The following is a 19,486-nucleotide window of genomic DNA, read 5'->3' as shown; positions in this document are numbered from 1 at the left end:
TGTAGCATTTCTTAGCTCAGGAAATGGCCAGCTGGACTGTGCTGCTTAGAAGGGTTAATTACTGGCACTAGCTGGCTGGCTGGTCCCCTTGTTTGAGATGTCAGAGGAGAAGCCAAAGACGGACTAGACCATGGAGGCCAACAAAGGAGACAATTAGTACCAAAGAAATCCACATTTTTTGGCCATCGGAAGAGCCGCATTATCAGCTGGCATCCTCCTGGTGTCTGGATTCTGCAAAGCAGTGCTATCTCCCTAGGCTTTTACACCACAGTCATCGCTCCTGCCGCCTATGCTGAGCTTAGCAACACACAGCCGGTACAGTACCTTTCCATGTCCATTTCAATTAAAGGGAAAAGAAAAGAAAATTATACCACGAATGCTTCAGGCATGAGACCTGGCAATATCATATCTCTAACAAAGGGGGTTCCTAGGTAGGACTGGAGATTTCACACTCCAGGGTGCTTACAGGCCAAGAAATGCTGGGTGTGTATTTGTATATGCCATGCTTGGTGGGAGGGGGTTGGGAAGTGGGTAAGGGCTGAGGTAGAAGGTATCCTTCAGGCAATTCAAAAGAAAGGGCTTTTCTGCAGATCTTGCCATTGATGAATTCAACCTCTACAAGCCAATTCAGGCTTCCTCCCTCCTGTTCACATATCATAAATAAATACCTAGCAAATGGAATATATGGATGCTTTCCAACTGGATGAGTTCCATGGGTAGAGGACATTCTTTTTCAATTCCTATCTTAAACTATTGTGCAGTGTTGAGGTATGTTGTTAAACAGCTGCCAAATTCCACCAGAGTGGCTGCTTTTCAGAAGTGGGTGAAGTGATAGTGTGTAGCATGCTATGGGATCACTCTGAATTAATTTGGTGTATAAATATATCAGGCCAGATTCTCATTTTTGCTGTGGTTCCTTTTTGTCACTCCCGCAATACAAAGAGTCCTTAAAGTAAATGTAAATATAATAACATTTATATTAAAAATAATTTACACCCACTTTCAGGCTTGTTTACATTACCAGATTTGTGTGAAGAGGGCTTAGCATAAATGAGAATCAGCCCCCTTATTTATCAGTATCTATATAATAACATGCTCACTTTGTCTGTCCCACAATGTCCTCTAAACCGTCTACAGCAGTGTTTCTCAATGACCTGTCTGTGGTCTGGCACCACTCCCTCAGATCTTTCTGACAGTTTAGAAAGGCAGCAAACCAGTCCCTGGTATCAAAAAGGTGAAGAAGAACTGCTCTGCACAGGACACACTGCCGGACCAGCCCAAGTGAGTGTGTTCACATTGCCCTCAAGTGGCTCAAGGCAGATTTAAGCCCTTCGACTATTACACAAATTCCCACTCACTTTTATTTTATCAAAAGACTCCATTATCTGTAACTTCAGGAATATGCCAGTTACAGTTCTGAGATCTATTGAACATGTGTGATCACCCGCAGATTGCAGTGGTGGGGAGGGTACACCAGGCTGATCAGGAGATTGTGCCCTTCTCTGTCTAACAAGGACCATACCTCTATGATCCAGGCCTTTGTTACCTCCAGGAAAGACAACTACATCTTTCTTTACCCGGGTGTGAGCATGAGCGTCACACAGAAGCTACAACCCATTTAGCACGATCATTGTGAGCATATCATTTCAGTGCTCCACTTACTCTGCTGGCACCCTCTTCACTTCCAGGTTGAATTGAAAGCCCTGGTCCTAATCTACAAAGCCATACATGAGCTACGGCCTGCCTGCCTCAGGGACTACCTCACTATAGCTGAGGCTCTCAAAGACAGCTGCACTCCACAGTGACAATGCAGCAAAAGAGGCCAGGTTCAGTCCCTAGCAGTGTGGGGATTCTCTATGAGCTATGGATTCTCCATGCCAGCTGTGCAGGCCCTTCCCAGAGGAATGCAGACAGAGACAAGCTGGACCGTATTTACACCAAGATGTAAATCTCACTTCTATACCATGATCAGCGTACAATGAAGCTGAGAAAGGAAGGATGATCCAGTAGCAAGGGCATCCAGTAGCCAGTACCCACAGATTCAATTCCCTGTTCTGTCCCAGATTTCCTAAGTGGCCTTGGGCAACTCACTTAGTTTCTCTCAGCCCCATTTCACCATCTGTACAATGGAGATAATGGTACTCCCTACCTCAGAGGGGCGTTGTCAAGATAAACGCAATACAGACTGTGAGATGCTCAGCTACTACAGCAGTGGGGGCCACATAAGAACCTACATAGAATAAGTAATTGAGGCAGATGAAAATGGCAAGAGGGAAGAGGAATGAGAGAAGGTAGGGAAAAAGCAAAAGCCAGCCTCAGATTGGTGAGAGAGACCAAAAGGATCTAATTACGACATGCATAATAAATTGATATGTACACTAGGATACCACAGTGATAGGTGCTTTGCAGATACCACAGAGAGATGAGATAAAGTCACTCTTTAGTGACTGCATCATACAGAGGATAGAAGACCCAATACATTACACACGGGAAGCTTCCATAGGATACTAGTTAGAAAAGGATACTGACTTTATTTACCATCCTCCTTATCCTCCCATGCCCCCACAGCCAAGGATTAACAGCTGGCCCAGAAACTCCTCCTGCCAAGAGTATCACCTACTCACCCATGCAACAGCTGCACTGTAAACATTTAATTATTTCCTTAAGGTGTGTCTACACTCGCAACATTAATATCCTTACGTCAATAAATGCAAACAACATTGCTGCTGTACTGACGCCAACCCCCTAGTGTAGACAGGACTAAGGCGGTGCTATCTCCAAACCTGCTCAGAGCATGGCAATACAAATGCCTGAGCCCCTTCTAGACAAGTGCTTATACCTCTGTCATCAACGATGCAGCTGTGCTATTGCTGGCAGTTGCTAAAGTACAGGTACTAATTATACTAGTGTAGACAAGAGCTGTCAGATAGCTTAGGCCTAAAATGTGGGTTGTTGTTTTAGAAGATCTAACAAGAACAGAAACGTTTTCAGAAAATTAAAACAAAACAATCAATACAATTTTGGGGGGTTGGATTTAAGTTTTCCCCTGCAGTGCGGGAAGCCTACACCGAGTGAAAGGGACTAGCTCAGTTTCACTGCCCATGTGGATGGCTTTGGCAGAGAGAGGAATGAATACTGGAAGGAAAAAAGAGGTGCTTCTTGGAGTATGTGCTGGGGGGAAGGACCTCCCTGCAGGCCTCCATAACCCCCTTGCCAGAGGCTTTTCACTGAGGCAAAAAGCAGAGATGTGCAATGCACCCTTCCCAGCTAGGGCCATCCTTGCGCACACAATTACAAAACTGATGGCCAACATTGGCAGAAAGATGAAGTCAACAGGTGGCAGAAAATTGAGACTGATCCATTCATTTGGCACTTGATGGATTAAACGGTGCTGTTGGTGGAATGAGAAGAGCAGGACATTTAACACAGTAAGGGTGTGGTACTCCCCCAAGGCCCCAGTCAGAGTCATGGCACTAAATAACAACCTTTCCTTTCATAGCTGGGAGCCAAGTGTAGAAAGTAAACAGCCAGCATAAATGGGGGGAAATGAAAGAAATAATTTAAACGGAAAGACCAGTTAATATCCAGGGCCAGATTTTCATATGTTCAGTCGTACCCACAATCAGAGCCAGTTTGTCGAAAGCGCTCAGTTCCCAACATATCAAATGAAAATTCTGGTCCTAAGGTGGTGGCAGTAACACAGTCAAGAATTTTAAGAAAGTAGATTGACTTCTATCTCAGTAACGTTCCTGTAACCAGCCTGGCTTTCTTTGTATCTGGGAAGGGGAAAGATGCAGAATGGAGCAGCTCAATCCCCGAAATGTCCCCGTCTCCCAGCTAGATTTCTGTTGCATGCCCAGAGGTTGCATGCCCAGTACATGTTTCCCCTAGCATTAGGTGCTGATAGGACTGCAGTCCCATGGGAACGATTTCCACCTTTCTACCCAAATGTGTAGTGGAACCTTATTCAAAATGTCCCTAACTTCCTCTTCTCCTCCCCTGAAGGCAGCTACACCGAGAAGCACCCCTTTTCCTTTCATCAAGATGTGAGCCCTACACTATCAAAACCTCACACTCACCAACTGTTCTGGGAAAGAAAGGGTTAAAGTCGGGGGGGGGGGGTTGACAGAAAAAAAAAGAAAAAAAGAAAAAGAAAGAAAGACCTTTTTTCTTTCTTTCTTTCTTAATTATTTCCTGTCAGGTTAAAATAACAATTTCCTGTCAGTGCAGTGAAGGTACCAAGTCCCTTTCAGACAGCCCAGTAAATCAAAGAACTGGGCCATTAGCATAGTGAGATTAACAAGGGCTGCATCAGATGTGTGGGGTGAAAAAGCTGTCAGCCTAGTTCCCTACCACACACACTGCACTAGGGAGTGGAGTGGATGGGGGCAGGCGGGCAAGAGAGAATGAGGTTGGGAGGGGAGGGAAGAGAGCAGGAGACAGAAGAGAGATGGGAGGAGGAGATGGAGCAAGAGCCAGCACACTTTGCATTAAACACAGGCCGCAACAGAAGTGTTTGCTGATTACAAGCTGAAGGTTTTACTGAGGAAATGCTGCCCACAGACCTAGGCCCCCTCCTGCTTAACGAGGGCCAGCCAAACAATTCCTGTTACTACCACACTGCCTGTAATTTATGAGGGTCCCAAATGGAAAACAGCCCCTTTCTACCCTTGGGCATCAACATGCCCTTTACAGCTCCAGGGGAGGGGGAATGGCCTGCGAGGAAGGAAAAATGAAAAGCCAGAACAGACCAGGAGGAAAAATGCTGAAGCCCAGGAGAGTGTACCCTGTCTCTGGCAACCCTCTTTCCCCCACATCTCTTGGACTATGGACTGGATTAGCATGGGCTGGCCTTGCGACTCAGTGACTAGAGCACAGGATTGGGAATGAAGATGCTTTGGTTCTGTTCCCCTGCCATTGCCTCATTCAGTGACCTTAGTCAAGTGACTGTGCCTGTCTATGCCTCAGTTTCCACATCTGTAAAATAGGGATACCACCACCTTCTTAAAGTGCTTTTAGTTCTGAGGAGAAAAAGTGCAACAGCAATGCCAAGTATTACTGTTATTTTTTAAATTATTTCCTGCTCTCCCTATATCCTCCAGCACAACCTGAGCTGAACACAGGGCTAGCACAATGCTAAGCCATCTCCCATTGGCCTACAGTGGTCTGGGCACCAGATATACTAAAACAGAGGGAGGAATGGGCAGGCCAAGGAAAGAGTATTAAGGGGACTTCTCTAAGAATAATCTGGATCTCAGGGCAGCTGTCAGATAAGAAAACATGGATGTCCCACTGTGATCGGTAGTTAGATGGAATCATCTAAAAAAATAAAAATAAAAGAACTATTTTGTGTGTGTGTTGAAGGTCCCAGCTGTCTCCCCTTGGCGACAAGCTGCTGTGCTGAGCTGCCTTTAAAAATCCTAGCTGCACTGACCGCCCAGCATGTCAGAGCTGAAGCTGAATATGAAAACCAGGACTCCTGCCCCAGGATCCTCATATCTACCACCTCAGAACAGCTGTGTCCCAGACCACACTTTAGTAGGGACGCACACATAAATTAGCCATGTGCTCTTGTCCCACATAGTAGGGGCCACCACTGGCTGAGAGAAGCCAGAGGAGTTAACGACACACTCAGTCCAAGAGAGTAAACCATCCATTTCTTCTGTTATTTGGTGACATTTAAAGGAAGTTGAGGCAGGAGGCCAGTTTGCATTGTCAGCATCAGGTCAGATGTATCAGTCTGTGCACACTGGATTTCTGAGAGACCATCCCTATCGAATACCCAGGCTTCAAACAGTGGGGACATTTGGCTCTAGATCCAGATACAAACTTAGGGCTTGTCTACACTTAAAACGTGACAGCGGCACAGCTGCTGTACTAAGGACTAAATTTTTGGTTGTTCCAGGCTGCTAGACAGTTGGATACAGGGGAGGGGAGAAATAATTGTATCTTGAAGAGAAGGACTGTTTTGTGGTTAAGGCACTGAACTGGGCACCTCCAGAGATCTGGTTCAATTCCAGGCACTCCCACAGACACCTTCGGGGCCTTGGGCAAGTCACTGAATCTCTCTCTGCCTCTGTTCCCCATCTGTAAAATAGGGCTATTTTCTCTCTAATCTGTTGTCCGTTTTGTCTATTTAGACTGTAAGCTCTATCCGGCAGGGATTGTCTCTTACAATGTACAGTGCCTAGCACAATGGGGCCCTGATTTCAGTTGGGACCCCACTAGTCACTACTATTACACACTTAATAAACAAACATGCAGCATTTATATAGTACTTTTCTTCTGTAGATCTCAAACCACTCTATACTAGGCCATGCTAGTTTGAAACTGAAATATTAAGTAGCATTAGGAGGTAAGCTACCACCCGCCCCCACAGCAGAGAGTCTAAACAGGGTTAATTTTAGAGCTTGACATTATTGGGGAAGTCACAGTGTTCTCCAGCTCACTCTCCTGGAGAAGTTTCAAGCGTGGGATAGCTGTAGCGGTGAGAAAAGATTTAACAGTAGTTGCACACTCAGAGGACTCTATTTAGGGAGAACCTGGGTCGGGGGGAAAACTGACTGGTGTATCTAAAGTAGTAGACAAATATTTGTGTGATATTTGTATTACAGTCCTTACTAATTCTCAAATACTGCATCATAATGCATATGCATATAGAGACAGAATTAAGACTGTGCTTTCACCTTAACATTGCATTCTCTGACTTTGGAATGATTAACTCTGTGACTTTCAATTAATGCCATTTTTTGTACTGAATATCCAAGTTTTGTTGTGTTTTTCCTTTCTCCTAAAAAAATTTAAATTATTTTTTTTGGAGGGAGGGCGGGAAGGAAAAAATGAAAAGAGGGACACTCAGTCTCTAAAACTATATGGCTCTTGCTGGCTGTTCCTGAGATCAGAATCTGGCCCAGTGATCTCAGTCAAGGAGGAAGAGTGGAAGCACAGAAATATCAGATTAAACTCATCCTCGGTGTTAAGATGGTTAAAGCATCCTGAACATAATTTGGGGTGAGCACAGCATCACGGTTTTGCAAAGCAGCAAGTCTGCCTTGGAAGTGGTAGATCATACTTGGGAGGGGGTGTATCAGAGGACTTTGCAGGGAGAGACCAGAAATTTGCTTAAAGTGGCTTTGAGTATAGAGGCAGAAGTACCCACCAGAAAGAATTAAGTAGGCCCGTGATGGAAAATAACCCAAACACTTGGAGCAGAACTGTTCACACAAACCAAACCAAAGCAAACACATAACCACTGTTATAAGCCATTTCATCTTCCTCGAATATGAGGCTATTGCTCCTCAGAACTCTATTCTACTAGAGCCCATGGTACCACTATAGAGAGATTGGATGGCTCAAAGATAGGAATGGGATAGAAAGCATTCCATTGCTAGTCTGGCTCAGGTCACTAGTGAGAGAATATCAGTTGTATCTGACAGCTCTTTGGTGGCCTATGTGAAATGAGTATCGTTTTCTAGTGAGCAGCTGTCAGCAATGCCAGTAAGCCCCCTCCTAGGCAGTTTCAGCAGCACAGCAAGGGCTGAATTGGCTATGGAATCTGGACTCCCGCTCAACTGAGAAGTGGTCCTTCTGAGTTGGGATGGATGGATAGGGGGCACTATGTGAGGGAAGCTTGCCATGTGGTGTATCTGTCCTGTGCACAGAGGACTTCGGTTCCCCGTGCTGCCAAAACCCAACACCTTTAACCAGCCCTAAATTCATTACAAATATACAAGGCAAGCAAAAGGGATGTCTGCATTTTCCTGTCACATCCCAGACTTGTGCCTTGTTCTGTAACCTTCCTTATTCTATTGCCCATCCCCAAAAAGGAGTCTTGCACCAAACGCTAATCGTCCGAGTTTCTCTACCCTCTGCCCACCCTGACAATGGCTTCAGCCCTTTAAAGGATAAAACCTCCTTGTCAAAGTGTAAAGAAAAAAGAAAACTCACATCTTTTCTTCGATATCTCACCCTCCTCCCCGCATCCCACACACTTAATTTCCCCCCCCAACTCCCCCTTCCATTCTGTATAAATTCAATTTGACAACCCTGCTAATTGGATAAACGCCGCTCCCTACGCTCCTTTAAGGCCATGCGCTTTTCTTTTCTTGTTTTTGGAGGGTGATTGTGGCTGTTCTTTAACACGAATTCCATCTGCTTTATTTCTCCTCTCCCCATTCAACACCCCTCCTGAATATTTATGAGGCCTTCCTCCTCCCCCCCCAGCCACCCTCTCGCTTTCCTAGCCCCCTTCTACTGCACCTCATCTCCCACCCCCCACCAACATCCCTTTCTCCATCCCTGCCTGCCTCAGCCCTTCTCCTCTCCTATCTCTCATTGCCCGGGACAATAACCTTCCAAATGCCCCTTCCCCCCCACCCAACCCTTTTGCTTTAGATAAACACAGGCAGTGTCAAGTGTGAGGAGAAGCGAGGAGGGGGTTCAACTGCCAGTCAAGCCTCAGGCCTTCAATGAGGCCTAGAGGCCTACCCTAATCTGCTGCATGCTTGCCATATGGGAGCTGTGTTGCCCTGGGAAACACTAACAGGCAGAACGGAGCTTAATAGAGTCCACATTCATTGTAATGCAGTGAGATGGCTCGAGGGACTATTGCCCCTTGGGTCGGTTTTCATTCTTCTGTTCCCCCTCTTTCTTCCTCCCCCCCTCCTTTTTTTCTTTCTTTTTTCCTTTCAAAAGGCCGAAGTCCCTGGAGAGCTCTAATCTGGAGAGGCTGGGGGCTCGGAGAAGGGCTGGAGTTTTGAGTTGGGGTGGGGGAGAAGAGAGGTGGTTGAAGACGAAGGAGAAGGAAGCAACGAATAAGCATAAAGTGGGCCAGCTGTCAAGATTTTCCCAAGCCCGCTCTTCGGGCAAACATCCAGCCCAAGTTGGCATAGAGGTGGCTTTTGGGTCCTTCCGGTGGAGCCATCTTTCCCCAAGTGGCTCAGCCCTTGTCTGCTGAGCGCAGCCCTGATTGCTGAAAAGGCCTAGGCAGACTGAGCTACGAAACCTCTTCAGAAATAAAATGCTCCAAGAAAGCAGAAGCTGTGCCGGCGTCAAGCTCAGAACTGCTGCCCTTTCCTGCTCCTTCTCTGAGCCACACAGGCAGGGGTGGAAACACCTAACCAAACAACCCCCCTAAATTCAACTCCCACCAGCGAAAGCTGCCAACAGGCTTTAGATGACTTCCCTCACCATCTTCTCTAGCCCTTTTCTCCTTGATCTATCTGCAGAAATTCCAGCCTTTTGGTTAACAGCCACTCTCGTGTCACTTTAATACCTGACAGTCCCCAGAGAGACAGGACATCTCCAGCAGTTGCATAAGGGAAAATCTCAATAAGCCAATGACCCTTTCACACCTCTTAATAGTATCACCCTGTGAGATTCCAAGCAGCAGTCCACAGCTTTGCAACTCAACCTGCCCTGCATCCCAAACAAGCTTTCAGAGAACAGAGAAGGATCAGCCTGTAAAACCAACAGCGATGTCACTGCTCTGCTCATGGAGATTTGCTGCCTATTTGGCAGACCACCAGATATCCTCTTCCCCCCAGCCTGTTTTTTGTGGGTTTGTCCCACGGATGCTGCAAACTCAGCTCACTGAACAGTTACATCGTTCAACTTATTTTGGACTCTGCAACAAAATATTGCATCTGCACAGAGTATTGAGATGTGAGACATGCAGGGGACAGAGTTGCACATGGACAACAGCATGATGTGGAGATGCAAAAAACACAGTGTCAGAATACCATGGGTTAATACCACATTGATTTTAGAAGCAAGGGATTTACTGTATTGGATCAGACCATTGGCCCATCTAGTCCAGCACCCTACCTTCTGCCACCCCAGAATACTAGTTGATCTGCTATTTGCATTATAGTATTACTCAGAGGCCACAGTCAGGGTCGGGGCCCGGTTGTGCTAGGTGCTGTACAAACACATAGTAAAAGCCGATCCCTGCCCCCAAAGCATTTATAGTGTAATTTACAGGGATTATTCTCACTTTAGGATGTGTTACATTATTGGACTCATGAAGTTACTCACCTATCTCCTCCTTTCAAATCCCGCTGCAGTATTTTTTGACCTGCAGGGCAAACAAGTGGCACCCTACTCCTAGATGACAGGCCACAACTAATCAGTGACATGTGTCTTTGTTTTTGTTTAACTTAAACACCCTCAATTCACTGCATTCTACATCTCTCATTCTCTCTCCACTATTCAGTTCTGCTGCTCTATCTCCACAGGGGGACGTGGTAGTCAAAGGGAGAAAAGGGAGAGAGAGAGGGACGGGAGGGGGAGCATGGGCAGGTGAGGCAGACACACTTAGTGAGAAGAAATGCAAAGGAGAGTGACAGACTGCAACAATGGTAAACAATTTCAGGAGGGATTTTTTCTTCTGCTCTGGCCTCCTAACCCGCTAAAGGAGGATTTCCTCCGTGTAGGCATTGCATGGTCAGCCCAAGGCCGGCCTGCACAGGCCGCTCGCCAGCCTCAAGCATGCTGGGGCAGGGGGCATACCGGGGCAAGACCAGAACATGTAGCACAATGGAGATCCTGGGTGGCACAGCTACCCACAAACAGCTTATGCAGGGCTGCTGTAATTCAGAGAAGCTTCCTGGGCTATCCAAGTTATGCCAGTGGCCATTTTGGTCCCCCACCAGCCCAGAATCAGAAGAGCGTAAAGGTAACTTTAAAGCCATCTTTGTCCCCTATCCCTCTGGGCTGTGGCTAGGTGAACGGCTAGGCACCTCCTGGAGCAGTAGCACACAATCACAGCCTTCTACTGTAGGAAGAAGAACAAGTAATCAAATCATACACAAAAAAGCAACAACCCTCAACTGGTTTAAAAGAGAAGGCAAAAGTAATTGTATCCCAGACAAGCAGTGTGGAATATGGCAGAATTGGGGTCTTGGCCTGGAAGGGGGACCTATGGATCCACACAGTTTGAACCAAAAGATCCACTGAACAGACGGGGCACTGCCAGCATGTTGGAATTCATCAGGAGGACGGGGGAAGAGTCTGTAGTGTTGGCAAGCCAGGGAGCCAACAGTTCCACAATTGGTCAGGAGGAGGGGGTGGAAGGAGCTTTGGCTTGTTTGAGTCTCCGTCCCAATTAGGTTTAACCCAGCCCTGAACCCCGGGGTTTTCTTACTGAGCCAAACCAACTGACAGAATATCAGCCAGAGAGAGGAGCAGAGGAAGAGCTGATACTCCTGTGTCTTGGAGACTCCCGGCAGTGATGTGCCTGTGGCTTGGGTACTTTACTCCAGGCGCTGAGTTTGTTTTTCATTCTCATCCTTTCCCAACAAAAAAAACACTTGAAGTCTGGGGCTGGGGCTGTAATTGCCTGTTGGGCAGGAGGAAGGTCTGAAAGGAGACAGGCTAGGCAGATGCAAAGGAAACAATGCTGGGCAAAAGACCAAGGGTGTCAGAGGGGGTGGGAGCTGGGGAGGCAGAAAGGGAGAAAAACAGAGAAGAGGGGTTTGAGGAGGGAAAGGGAGATGGCTGGACGTTGGAGTTGGTGTTTGGCAGGTCCCACTATGTTGTGTTTTGCCCTAACTGCTAGAGAGGTTCAAGCAGCAATGATCAGACAGTGCTGTTTTCTCATTGCCTTCCCCATCTGATGCATATCCCCAAAAGAGCCCCAAGAAAACCCTCCTGCCCAGCAAGGCCTCACACCAGTCACTAGGGTGTGAGGCAATAAAGAGGCAGGACCCCATTGTGCTGACTGAAAAGGTGATTCTTTTTTGAAGCTGTCCCAGACTGACAGATACCTACTGTCACCACACCAGCCTTCCCTAAAACCTGGTCTGGATTCAATAGTCATGGAATGGGCTGCTGACTGCTTTACAGTCTTCCAAACAAGGAGGACTGCATAGCATAATAAGGATGTGACAGAAAGCTGGGAAGAGATTGATCTTTTCTTCCACGTCTCAGTCATGTTATATGGGTCAGGATTACAGTACCATTGACAATATATTTCACAGTATCCACTCGCTCCAATAGCTACTGATACAATTTCCTCTCTTTAAAAAACAAACAAAAATACAAATGCAAATAAATCTTATTAACCACAAAACCAAAGACTCCACTGCCACAAACTAATACAGCCAGTTAATAAACACAAGGAAATACTTTAGAAATGTCGAACATGGAGGTCGGAGTACTGGACAGCTGTCAATAACTACCATCTCTGACTCTGATTACAGAACTGCTTGTTCTCAAAACAGTTTATTGTGCAGTGCACTCAGATTCAAATGTAAGGGGACTGTTGCCCCCTTACTAACATTCAGCGTGGGTGTTTTAGTTGCTAGCTCCCAGTACTAAAAGGGGGGTCGATGGGAAATCAGGACCCTGAGACTGACAGTCCCCAGGAACAATGGGGAGGAGGCCAATACTCCAGGTCAGCATGCATGACAGGGCGGGCAGGCTAATCAGGGAGTCAGGAGGCCAAAGGGGTGTGAGCTGGAATTGTCTGAGTCAGACAGAGAGGGGCCGAGCTAAGGAGAAAGCAGGAGCTCAAGCTGAGCTGGGGAGCAGAGCTGTGCCAGATCCAGAGGGGCCAGAAAAGCAGCCCAGAGAGAGCAGATCCTGTCCTGGGAGCAGAGCTGCAGCCCCAAAGCCAGAAGCACAGCCCAGAGAGAGCAGACTTGTCCTGGGAGGACAGCTACAGCAAACAGAGCCAGAGGGGCCAGAAAAGCAGCTCACGAAGCAGGTCAGTGCTGGAAGTAGAGTCACAGAAGCAGCCTGCAGAGCAGACCTGTCCTGGGAGCAGAGCTGCAGCAACCAGAGCCAGAGGGGCCAGAGAAGTAGCCCAGGGAGCTGGAGGCAGAGCAGCAACCGTGCTGAGGCAGAGTGGAGCTGGAGCAGTCCGGGGCCCAGTGTCGTGAGCAGCTGAGTAGAGCCCAGGGCACCCTGGGCAAGTGGGCCCAGCACAGGGAGACGCCTCAGCCAGGAGACTCTGCAGGCCAGACTCGGAGTGGGATTGGTAACCCTGACAGGGCGGGGGGCAACACTGGGAAGAAGGGCCCTGCCACCTAGAGCCTGAGAGCATGTGGCCACTACCAGAGCGAGTGTCCAACTCACAGCATCCCTGCAGCACAGCCAGGGCCTGAGAAGAAGGCCTGGGACTTACAAGGAACAGACTGTGAACTGCCCTAACATTCCAGAGACACTGTTTGTGATGTTCCCTGCCTCAGAGCGGGGTGATGTGTTTCCTTTAACCTTTCCCATTTTTCCTTACTCTTTTTTAAATTAATTGTTTATTAAATAACTTGCATTTGCTTTAAATTATATGTAATGATCAGTGGGTCAGAGAAGTGCCCAGTGCAGAGAGAGCACCCCGGAGTGGGGACACCCTAGCCCGTCCTAGGTGACCACAGCAGGGTTGGGGATCGAGCCCCCTAGGAATCCTGGGCCCAGTCTTGTTGGGGTTAGGAGGACTCTGCCAGACAGGAGAGTAGAAAGGGAGTTCTCAAGGGCAGGGAGGCCTCTGGGTAAAGTAAGTGGGAGTGAGGACTCAGATCCTTTCGCTAGCCTACTTCACCGGGGTAGTGCAGAAGCCAGGAAAGTTCCCCACAATAGAGGGACTCTTCCCCCGCTTACACAGAGATGACAAAAAGAAAAGGAGTACTTGTGGCACCTTAGAGACCAACCAATTTATTTGAGCATAAGCTTTCGTGAGCTACAGCTCACTTCTTCACGCTTTTGAAAATCAGGCCACTTTTTCAGATGCTAAAATATGGATTAAGGAGCCTAACTTTAGAGTCCTATTTTTGACAGTCTTGGTGGTATTTTTTTAACTGTAGTTCTGAGACAACATAGAGTTGGCAGCTAGAATATAATGAAAACAAAGGTCACAGCAGGAAATAGCTACAGGCAAAACAAAGAATTTGCAAGTGATAAACCAGTGTCTTTCTTGTCTCAGGTTTCAGAGTAACAGCCCTGTTAGTCTGTATTTGCAAAAAGAAAAGGAGTACTTGTGGCACCTTAGAGACTAACCAATTTATTTGAGCATGAGCTTTCGTGAGCTGTAGCTCACGAAAGCTCATGCTCAAATAAATTGGTTAGTCTCTAAGGTGCCACAAGTACTCCTTTTCTTTTTTCTTGTCTCAGTGAGGAAATAGGTTGTTCCACAAAGCAGAAAATAAAACTTGGACAGATGTTTTTAAATATTCAGCTTTTTTTTAAATATACAATCTTGCCAAGTATGTCACACAGTCAGCATAGGAGTCCCTTCTAGACTTAGTCATTTGATCTAGAGAGAATTGACCAAACTTTTGTAATCCAATGGCCCACCAGAGGTTTCCTGCAGTAACTTTTCTAGGAGATCATAAAAAGGGTTTGATCTTGCTGCCACTGAAGTCAAGGTGACCTTTGCCTTGGCTTCAGTAGAAGCAGGCCCAGAAATTCCAGTCAACGAGTCTGAGGCTAGTTTAACCCAGTTAACATCAAATCCAAAAGGGTGTACAATGCAGACAGGACAAAAGACTTGCCAGTACAATCAATACAAAGTTTAATCACCTGCTGACTGGCTTTGGAGGCGTCTCTCATCACATACTGTACAGGGAAAACTGCCAGTGAGTTTGCACTCTCTCCATCATTGACCTGTAGCTCTGATGCTATTTTATTCAACCTGTGCAGAGTGAGGTCAGTCCCAAAAGTGGTCTGCTGTTAAGTTTTTAAGGTGAAGGGCAAAGGGAGGGGGGAGGGAGAGAGGAAGTGTCTTTTTTGCTTCTTTATGATGTATTAGAGGAAGCCTGGAAGGTTTGTTCCAAATAAACTCTGTGTGCACGCGCAAGCATGCATGTACATGCTCTCATAGAGACACGCATGGGGTTTGGTTTGATTGATGGTGGTGGGGTTTTGTTTGTATTGTTTTTTAAAAACATGAGATTTGACATTCCTGATATTTCTAGTCTTCCCCGTTTTCTCCTGGGGGACCAGAGATGTGGACTGGGAGCTCTCTCTGCTCTTACTGGAAGGTGCAGCAATATTGAATCTTTAACAATGAGATCTTTCCTCACAGCGGTTTATCAGGCATTTGAGTTAAACAGATATTGTCAAAATATGAACATTCTGACCAGAAATCCGTCCCTGTTTAGTTGCTTAGTTTTCCTTTTCTTAGTATTTGTGATGTTATAAATAGACCTGTGCAAAACCTTTTTCCACAAAAAAATGTTTGGGTTTACACAAATCTGCAATTTGCGAATTCAGGTCTATTTTGGCGAACTGTTTCTGTTAGAAAAACAGTTGGAAAGATCTAAACATTTTGACTTTTTGTTTTAGAAAGATATTTGTTGTTTTCGAGTTTGACTAATTTTATTTAAAAACAAACATTTTAAAAGAAACCCTTGAAATTGAAAATAAATATTTTTACCATTTCATTTTACCCACCACCAAAAAATGAACATTTTTCATTTTGGGCTGAGCCAAAGCGAAATATTTTATTCTTTTGGTTCAGCCACGAAACTGAAAAAAAATTGGTTATTCACACAGCTCTAGTCATAAACCTACTCGTCGTGTATTGAGTCTTCCAGGGTAAGAGTAAGACAAGAATTTTGAATATGAAGCACAACTTTCTGTGGGGAGAAAAATAAACCCTTCTGTATATATCATAAAGAAGCAAAAGAAGAGCATAACCTCAAAATTTATTTTCCTTTGCAGATCACTTTTAGTGATGGTTTTTGTTTGGGAATAAATAGAGGATTTCGGTCTCCAAAGGCTATCAGGCAAATGCTTTTCAGCAGCACTAAATCACTTTTTTTTTTTTTTAAATTGAGAAAACCTGAAAAAATTGTGGGCAGAAACGGAGCTCGACTGACTCTCTACTATGCTCAGTTTCCCACTGATATGGAACATCAGTAACATTCAAAGGAAAGAGCCTTATGGGATGTAGCTCTATGTCAGTGCCAGAGACCAACAGAGAAGAGAAAAATTATTGCCTGAAGACAGTGCTTTGGCCTCTTCGCTGGCTCCTGATCTAATTCTGGCTTACCTGCAGAATGCTATCCCTGTGCTCTAACCCCCTGAATGGGCTAGGACCAAGCTAACCCATAGACTAGTAGGCTCAATACAGGAGTAACTGGAGAAAGTTCTATAGTCTGTCTTATGCAGGAGGTCAGTCCTGGTGATATAAGAGACACTTCTGGCCTTAAAAATCATGACCTGCCATGGTAGCCTGCTCCACAAGGGTACTGTGAGTGATGGTCCCAAGGTGAAGCTCCAGAGGCTGGAGGTGACAGGGAGTTCTCAGAAGCGGGTGATAGATTTCCCTCTCGCCAACGATCAGGTGAAGACTGACTCAAATGTGGGCAGCCTTTTCCTTAGTCGCGGAACTATTAGCTCAGCTCAGGCTCCCCTGAAGACAATCACCCACTCAGGATAGCAGCTGAAACAAGGGCAGGGTGAGAACCTTAGTGATGGTCACACTGGAAGTGCAGGTCAACAGACTGACTAGGAGAGCAGCTGTCCAGTTTCACAGGGACCATTGTCTCCACATCTGCTCACAAACACTAGCAAGGCTGCTCCCTGACTTTGGGCTTTATCCCTCCACAAGACCTGGGTCTGAAGCTGCTGGGGGGTTGTGTGTGCCATCAGGCCACAAGCAGCCACCTCCTCTTCTGTTGCCAGTGAGGGATGGGGGCCAATAGCGAGTGGTGGCACACGGGTGCAAACTATGACGCTTCCTTCTATTGATGACCCCTGTGCTGCTTTATGGAGTTCTGGAGTCCAGTGTGGGCCACACCCACATGTTATTTCCTGACACAGTTTGCCTTTACCAATTCAGTCAAGGGGACATCTGTAAATAGCTATAGTTCGCAGGCCCTTCCACTTTTACCTGTTCAGATACAGGCCTGAAGGGATGGTAACTTTGAGAAACATACTATAGGATTTGACATACTAGATCCAACCACTCATCTGAGAAGAAGCATGATCCAGTCGTTAGGGTGGTAGCCTGGAGCTCCAGAGACCTGGGTTCAATTCCCTGCTCTGCCACAGACTGCCTGTGTGACCTTGGCCCAGTAACTTAGTCTCTCCGTGTCTCAGTTCCTGATCTGAGAAATGGAAATAGCAACATTGTCCTCCTCACAGTGGTGTTGTGAGGATAGACACATTAAAACTGGGAGGTATTAAGGGTGTGGGGGCCATGTAAGTATCTTACAGACAGTCAAATCCAACATCCTTTCCTGCCATATACATTCAAACCAAGTTCAGTGTCTCGTTGCCAGTCACTGATTCCTCAAGTAAATATTATGATACCTGAAGTTAAATCTTCCCTCCCACAAATAACGCTAACCAATTCTGTAGTGCTGCACCCACATGGCAAATACCTTCATGACGTCTGGGAGATGGTCCGGGCCAGGACTGGGACACCAGAATAGAAGTCAGGAAACCTACTCCCTCTTCTGCCATTGACTTGCTGTGTGACTTTGGGCAAGGGCCCCAGAACATGAGATTTGCCCTTGTCTTAACAAGCACAGCTACTAAACATTAGCGGTCATAAAAGCACCCCCGGACAATACTATTCTTTAATATTCACCATTACTGTATCATCCAGGGTTTCTAACTAGCATCAGGATGCCAGGGCTGGCCAACCGCGCGCACACACACAGTTCCTGCCTCAGACAGCTTACAGAGAATGACAGTAACAGGACGTCCCACATGACTCAGTCCCTGGCTCCTTGCTTTCCCCCCTCTTCTCTCTTTACACTTGCGTGCCGTCTGGACAGACCCAAGGAGCAAGACTGTAAATGCGCTGCTTCTCCCCACTCTTCACACAGTAAGCATCAGGCAACAGTTCCAGCTGGAAAGTTTGCTTTCCTTGACAGCCAGTTTACTTTCTTCATTCCCTGCCTCCCCTGCCACTTCCCCTTCGCTCGGAAAGCTCTCTCAAACAATCTTAAGCTTTAAACAAATAAGAGTTTGGAAAGCAGCAGCCTGCTCTCAGTTTCTCTCCCCACCAGCCCCTGCTTTTTCCCCCCTCCCCAGTGCAATGGAGCTGGCAAGAGCTGCACGTGCACAGAAAACAAACCCGTGGTTTGGCAGAGCTCTTTACAAGAGGAATGAAGCAAGCGGGAGAGGAGAAGAGTGAGGAAGGGGGGACTTGGAAGGGTTTTACTGCATGCTAGAGCCCCAGCGCATGCAGGGACATGTACATATGGACACAAATGGCTAGATCTATGCCTCCAGCAGAGATGGGCCTCTGCTAGGGTTACCACTTGGCTGTATTTGACTAGGGGTTGCCAACTTTCTAATTGCACAAAACCGAACACCCTTTCATAGATTCATAGATATTTAGGTCAGAAGGGACCATTATGATCATCTAGTCTGACCTCCTGCACAATGCAGGCCACAGAATTTCACCCACCACTCCTAAAAAGACCTCACACCTATATCTGTGCTATTGAAGTCCTCAAATTGTAGTTTGAAGACCTCAAGGAGCAGAGAATCCTCCAGCAAGTGACCCGTGCCCCATGCTACAGAGGAAGGCGAAAAACCTCCAGGGCCTTCCAATCTGCCCTGGAGGAAAATTCCTTCCCGACCCCAAATATGGCGATCAGCTAAACCCTGAGCATATGGGCAAGATTCATCAGCCAGATACTACAGAAAATTCTTTCCCGGGTAACTTGGATCTTACCCCATCTAAAAACCCATCACAGTCCATTGGGCCTATTTACCATGAATATTTAATTACCAAAACCATGTTATCCCATCATACCATCTCCTCCATAAACTTATCGAGTTTAATCTTAAAGCAAGATAGATCTTTTGCCCCCACTACTTCCCTCGGAAGGCTATTCCAAAACTTCACTCCTCTGATGGTTAGAAACCATCCCTGCCCCTTCCCCAAGACCCCGTCCCCCACTCACTCCGTTCTCCCTCCCTCCATCGCTCGCTCTTCCCCACCCCACTCATTTTCACTGGGCTGGGGCAGGGGATTGGAGTGTGGGAGGGGTGAGGGCTCCGGCTGCGAGTGCAGGCTCTGGGGTGGGGCCAGAAATGAGGGGTTCAGGGTGCGGGAGGGGGCTCTGGGCTGGGGCAGGGAAATGGGGGGGCAGGTTGTATCTGCGGGGGCGGGCTCTGGGATGGAGATGAGGGATATGAGGTGTGGGAAGGGCTCCGGGCTGGGGATGAGGGGTCTGGAGTCCGGGAGTGGATTCAGGGCTGGGGTAGGGGTGCGGGAGAGGGCGTGGGCTCTGGGAGGGGGCTCAGGGCTGGGGCAGGGAGTTAGGGTATGGGCTCTGGGAGGGAGTTATGGTGTGGGAGGGGGTTTTGACCTGGGGCCAGGGTGGGGATTCAGGCTCCAGCCAGGCAGCGCTTACCTCAGCCAGCTCCCAGTCAGCGACGCAGTGGGACTAAGGCAGGCTCCCTGCCTGCCCTGGCTCCACGCGGCTCCCGGAAGCGGCCGTCATGTTCAGCTTCTAGGCACAGGGTGGCTCGCCAGGTGGCTCTCAGTGGTGCGTGCTGCCTGCACCCGCAGGCACCGCCCCTG

At 47.2% G+C, this 19,486-nt stretch overlaps 1 protein-coding gene across 6 annotated transcripts in view; it reads right to left on the bottom strand.

Moving 5' to 3' along the window:
* The window catches only part of BOC (BOC cell adhesion associated, oncogene regulated), an 81,563-nt gene that overhangs the window by 37,487 nt on the left and 24,590 nt on the right, over positions 1 to 19,486 (bottom strand). Inside the window, exon 1 of one of the 6 annotated variants that reach the window (XM_073308450.1) lies at positions 19,317 to 19,412. The exons of 4 other annotated variants lie outside the window; for them this stretch is intronic. The gene's annotated coding sequence lies outside the window, so the exon portion shown is untranslated. Of the gene's footprint in view, positions 1 to 10,035; positions 10,085 to 19,316; positions 19,413 to 19,486 lie in introns of those variants that run through there. One more of the 6 variants, XM_073308456.1, reaches the window with a different exon arrangement.

This window comes from Lepidochelys kempii, chromosome 1 (genome assembly GCF_965140265.1).
Source record: "Lepidochelys kempii isolate rLepKem1 chromosome 1, rLepKem1.hap2, whole genome shotgun sequence".
NCBI classification, from domain to species: domain Eukaryota; kingdom Metazoa; phylum Chordata; order Testudines; family Cheloniidae; genus Lepidochelys; species Lepidochelys kempii.
This window is presented reverse-complemented; position numbering and strand designations above follow the sequence as displayed.